We start from the raw sequence: 6,178 nt of genomic DNA, 5'->3' as shown, positions 1-6,178 counted from the left end.
GAAGTATGGCCCCTATCTCCTCCCATCTAGAAAGTAGCTTTTCCTGCCAGCATTGATGGGTCACCCACTTGTTCTCTGCCAGGCTACCTGCCTTTCCCACCTGAGGGGGAGAAATGGGGAGTTGATACTTACCCAGAGTGTTTTCCCCCACGTCAATCTGGAATCGCTTCAGCCCAGCTCCAGGGCTCCGGGCTGCTGGGGTGACCAGTAGTTCTGTGTGCCTGGGTTTGATGTGATCGCAGTAGAAGCCCCAGGCGTCTCTGGATCACACTTCTGAGTTGGCTTCTGCCAAACCAGTTGTAGTGCCAGCGAGGGAGCGGCTGAGTCAGCGAGGGCTCAGCTGCTCTGGGCCCTCACAAGGGTGGGTGGTTGGGAGCGAGAGGAAACCTCTGTGCCCAGAGCCTGGGGAAGCAGTCAGCCTCACAGGGGGAAGGTGTGGTTTGGGGGCCGCAGGAGCCCACATTGCTGGGGAAGAGACAAGGGGATTCTCTGGGGTAGGTGTCGGTTGGAGGCCTCCTGGAGCCTGCACCTGGCCTCCAATCCCTGGACACATCTGCTTCCACCTACTTCCATCTCCGCTTCTACCTCCTTCCATCTTGAGGTTCTGTTTCTGGTGCAGGTGATACCATAGGACTGTTCTCTTTTCAGAATTACTTGAAGGTCCCTTATCTTAACCTGTAGGCCATGTGTATTGGGTCTTAAGTCTCTGAGGGGTCTTGACTTACAAAGGAAATGTGCTCTGGGGAGAATCTCCCTTTTGCTGGTTCAGTGCCTTCCTGGCCTGGGTCTTGGCTGAGCCCCAGTGCAGGCCCCAAGCTGGGCTTTCAGGGTAAGCCTGCATGATTTGGAGCAGCAGGGGCAAAGCCAGCACTGTCCTTTTTCTGTAAGCCTCTGAGGTGGGAAGTCCCCTGCGACTGATTGAATTTCTGCTCCTCGGTAACTTGCACCAGACAAGGGAATCAGACACCATTCATATGTGTGGGATGGATTTTCTTCTGTTCCTAGCCAGGACCAATAGGAAGTATGTATCTTGAGATTTTAGTTCAGGTAAGACAGATTTTCACTTTCCTACTCCACCAGGCAGCCTGGATCACTGAACCAGCCTGTCTGAAGTTTTGCTTCCTTCCCCTTTTTAAGATCTCCCCAATCTCTTCTGAAGTTTCCCTTAACCAGAGGTGCCCTTTTTTCCCCTCTTGGTTTGCAAAGGTCTGTAAATACCTATATGTCTAATTTATCTATAAGTTTGTGCAAATAAGAATGCAGAATATCAACACTGCGGCTCCATGAAGCCAGAGTGGGCAAGTGAATGCCTGCATCTGTAGGCCCAGGGGCTGGCCCAGGAGAGGCAGAGCCATATCCCAGCCACAGAGTGTGCTAGTGCTGGGCTGGCCGTTCAGATCCAGGCTTTTGTACAAAAATGGTTTTTGGAACAAGTGGGCCATGTTCTCTTTGTGGTTTTCTTTCTCATCTGGGCCCTGAGATGGGCAGGGTACATGAAGGCCCTTTGTAAATGGTTGAGTTACACAAAATGTTGATTATTGCTACCAGGCTGAAGGTCCAGGGCTCCTTCCATCCACTGACAGATGGGTTACCTGGTGGCCTTATCACCTGAGGGAACTGGCCTTGTTAATCAAAAGCGTTTACCACTTGGTGCCATATAGGTACCAGGTCCGGTCCCCATGCTTCTTGAAAGCTTGTTCCCCACACAGGAGCCAGCCAGTGTTCAGTGCTTGCTGTATGCTAGCCGCTACTCTGAGTGCTTTGTATATAATATCTTACTGCTTCTAATAACCCTGAAAGGTACCAGCATTACATGAGAAACTGGCACAGAAAGGGTAAGGAACTTGCCCATGGTCACAGAATAGGAGAGCCAGGGCCTGGATACAAACCCAGGTCTCTGCAAAGTGTGTATGTCAATGCCGTCGTCCCCCCCACCCCACCCCCACCCCCAGCATTTACCACCAGTGCATTCATTTGCTCTTTTATTCCCTTTAGTCCATCAGTACTTAGTATTTGCTTAAGCATGGTCCTCGGCAAGAAGAATTTTGGCAGATGTCCACTAGGCCTTGCTCTGGCTTCTCATGTGCCCCAAATGTGCCCTCATCGAGGTAATTTGGGGGCTGTCGCTACTATCTTCCTCTTCGGCCTGAGCTGGGTTGTCTTTCTGTCCCCGGTCCCAGAGGCCTTGCGTGTGGCTGCCCCGCCGTTGCTGTCAGGCTCCTGTCCTGGGAGGCTGGCTCTCTGTCCTCTCAGAAGCCCACTGCTCCAGGAAGCAGTAGTGGGGCCATTTCACTTGTCACTTGGCACGATCAGCCTCAGACTGCAGAGGACCTGGAGCTCAGCGAGCTCAACCCTCAGCTGGCTCATCTGTAAAAATCGGTTTAATAATAACAGGTGGTCATGAGGGCTAAATAAGATCATGGATAATGGCCTCCATGCCTGGCTGCGGTGGGGACAGCACGGGCTCATAAATGACAGCTTTTCGTAGTCCTGCTAAGGGCCCTTCCAACTCTAGCCCACTCTGAATTTGCTTCCACTTCCTGAATCCCCTGGAGAAAACCCCCCGCCCCCTTCAAGGGCCAGAACAATGTCTCAGGCCTCCGCCTGTCCCTCCTCCTAAGCTCACTGCTCTGTATACAGAAGGCTTTCAAAAGTCAGCCATTGCGGGGCCACCCTGCTGCCCTCCCTTGAAGGCGTCTTCTCTGGGCCAGGCATTTTTCCAGGTGCCCTGGGCATCCAGGGGAACAGAACACCACACTCCCTTTCCTTGACAAGCTGTCAGTTGTTAGGTGCCTCCAACAGCAAGCGAGAGCAATAGCATGGTGGACATACCCGCAGGGTCACCTGGGCCCCACTGGCCCCAGCCAATGCCCTGGAGAAGACACTGGGTGGAGGAGCCTGCCGTGGGGTTGTGGGGAGGGTGGGGGCTCCGGCGTCCAGACCATGGGTCCTGAGAGCATTGCCCCTGGGGAGAGTGGCCAGGATGAGGCTGGAGCGGGAGTGCAGCGTGTGCTCCCTCCATCTGACGGGGGGAAATGCCCGGCTCCTGGCCAGGCTGGGCTCTGTTCCTGTCTGGGGCTGCAGAAGGTCTGCTTGTAAGGGCTGTAATTCAGGTTGATGTGTAAATGCTTGGGGGAAGGTGGGGAAGGAAGATTGAATGCCTCTAATGAGAAGCATTTCCTCATGCCCGACTGAGACCAGAAGCCTGGACCAAAGGGCCCGCTAACAAGGGCTCTGTTCTCCGGACCTGGGGTCTGTGTCCCTGCCAGCACCAAGATTTAGGGCTTCTCTGGGTGGGCCTCACTAGGGCAGAGAGGGGCCTTAGCAAAGGGGCACTGAGCCTAGCAACTCTCTTAAATTTTGGATTCCAGGTGGGGCCACTTCCCCTTTCTTTTTCCAGAAGGGGTTAGCATAGCCCCCAGCCTGGCCTGGGGACTAGGCTGAGAGCTGAGGTCACCTCGGGAGTGAGGCTGGGGGCAGGGGCATCTGAAGATGGGGGGAGGGGGGCCGTGTCTTAGGGGTGAGGTGCCTAGGGTGTGGAGGAGGAGGGGAGGATGGGAGGATGGCTAATGGGAAGCAGGTGGAAGGGCTGCCTGTGTCCTAGCCAGGGGACAGGCCTGCTGGGATGGCCCAGTCGGTGGGAGAAGCCATCAGCTCACAGATAATCCTAGGGAACAGGCTCCGGGGATGCCCATTCATATTCATTATGTGTGAAGTGGGCGGTTGTAAAGTTAGCTTTCTCTTCATTTAGCTGTCACTGGCCAGAAAAATATGAGCTGTGGGCAGATGCCCCTGGATGGGAGCCAGTAGCTGGTCTCTGGCCTCCCCATGCCCTCCCCCACCAGGGCCTCCCTCCTGCACGGTTCGCTCCCAGCCTCCGCCTGCCTCCTCCACTCTTGCTGCATGGATCTCTGTTGGCTTTACTACCTTCTCTTCTCTCGTCCCTCCCTTCCCGACTTCTGCTTCTTTTGCTTTCACGGATCCCTTCCTCTCCATGTACTGCCACCCCCGATCCCCCGCAGAGCTATGTGAGAGAGGGAATTGTGATTTTTTTCTTGACCATTGTTCTGTTTCTGGCACCCAGCACAATCCCTGGCACAGAGTGGCCACTCAATAAATACTTGTAGAACAAACTAATCTTTCTGCATCTCTCTGACTTTGTGACACAGAATTCCAGAATTTTGCTGGCCACTCCTTGGGTGCAGAAACTTTGAGTGCAGTGGTCTTAGCCCTGAGTTAGAAATTTGGGTTTGAGCCCGGTCATTATTGACCAGCTTTGTGAAGGGCGGTGGGGGGGTGTTGGGGGGGGGTGTTGGGGAGGGGGTGTTGTGTTCCTCGGAGGTGCTGGGGCTGCCTGTCCCTACTAGCTCTTCCCTTCCTGATGGCTACAGGGCTCTCATGTGGACCTCAGAGCCAGTGTCAGTACAGAGAGGAGGGAAATCAGAGAAATCACTGACAGCCTGGCCCTTGAATGAAGGGAAGGGAAGGAAAACACTGGTTTCTTCTGAAGGGTGCTTGAACCTAGCCACACTGTCAGGAAGATCTGATCCTGATGGGGACTTGCTGCCTCTTTGGGAATGAGCACAGCACTGGTGTCTTTGTGTGCTCGGGTTTCTCTGTGCCTGGAAGAGGAGGCCTGGGGTGTGGTGCCTGGGCTCCTGGCTGAGGCTGAGCTCTTTTGAGCAATGTGGTTGTGTTTACTGGGAGGGTGGGAGGGCCAGGCCCGCTTTCTTCCTGCCTTCCAGGCTGCAGAGATAAGGCAGAAAGTAGGGATGAAGGATAGAATGGCTAATACTCTGAAACCACAAGAAAGAGTCCTGGCTTTTGTCTCTGCCCCACAGCTCAGACAAGCTCCTGGGGCTTCTGGGAGAAGGGGGCTGCCCCACCCCCATGGTTCTGGCCCAGGAGAGCCCAGAGCCCTCAGTGGGCTCCCCCGTCTTTCATTCCACCCCTCACTTCCGCTGCCAGTTCAGCCACAAGTTTATCTCCGCCTTCCCACTCACCTTCCCACTCCCAGTCCCCCATTTTCCCTTCCACATGGGCCTAGCTGCCCTAGAGCTGGGCTCTTCTTCCTGCCACTCACACCAGCTGATCCTGGGCAGGTGACAGAGCCAGGCATGGCATCACTCAGCCTTGGGGGCCCTGCTGCAGGCCTACCTTCCCCTAGCCCCCAGGATCCCTAGTGGCCCCTCAGGAGGGCCTGGCTCAGCCAGAACCCTGGGCACAGACCAGCTAACCAAGTGCCAAAGCCCAACACAATTGCCTGTTCCAAAAAATACTGCCATCTTTATTAGTATGCTGGGCAGCACATTTTTTTAAAATTTTCTTTTCTTTTCTTTTTTTTTTTTTTTTACAAAAGGGGTGTTGAGATCTCAGGGGCTTAGACTCTGTGGAAATCTCTTTTACTCTTACCAACATCTAACGAGTAAACCAAGGGAGCCTACAGTTTCCATGGCATAGCTCTGGCCTTATCCCATTGAAGAGAATCCAAAGATTTGGTGGTGTCTGGGGGACTTTCTGCCCCCTTGCAGGGGGAGAGGACTCCGTGGCATGTTGGGAGAGGGAGCACAGGGCAGGAGTAAGGGGTAGGCTGGATCAGGGGTGCCCGGAACCATTTCCAGGGACAGCCTATGCACCCTTGTGAGCTCCAGATGCTGAGCGCTTGCCCCCTAGTGGTAGGAGGGGGAAGTAAGGCTGGCCCCAGATGTTCATGCAAGCCAGGTTTCCCCTAAGTCACAGAGAGCTTTTCCTGCTTCAACCTTTGCCATCCTCTTATTCTCCTGGGTTCCCTGAATGAGGAACCAATTCACCCATATCAGCTGGCGGGGTGACACTTAAACTCAGACAAAGTCTGAAGGAAGCAGGGCAAGTGTCTTCCTCGAGCCCAGAGTTGGATGAAGGGACCCAGTGTGTGGTAGGAAGAGTCCTACCTGCTTTGCAGCCCCCTTTGTCCTGGGCAGCCCCACTTTATTTTAAAAGAAAAAAAAAAACAAAACTCTAGCTTGTCCCCTGCAGGAGGCTGAGTATCCCAGCTGCTCTGCTGGGGCCTCCGGGAACCATCTCTGGGGCTTGGAGACAGAGGTATGTCCTCTCTGGCCCCCCAGGCTGGAATGGGGTGGGAGCAGATGGGAACAGAAAAGCGGGGTGGGCAGCTTAGTCTGCATGTCCACGCAACCAA

Source organism: Martes martes, assembly GCF_963455335.1.
Source record: "Martes martes genome assembly, chromosome: 4".
NCBI classification, from domain to species: Eukaryota; Metazoa; Chordata; class Mammalia; order Carnivora; family Mustelidae; genus Martes; species Martes martes.
Note: the sequence above shows the minus strand (reverse complement) of the source record.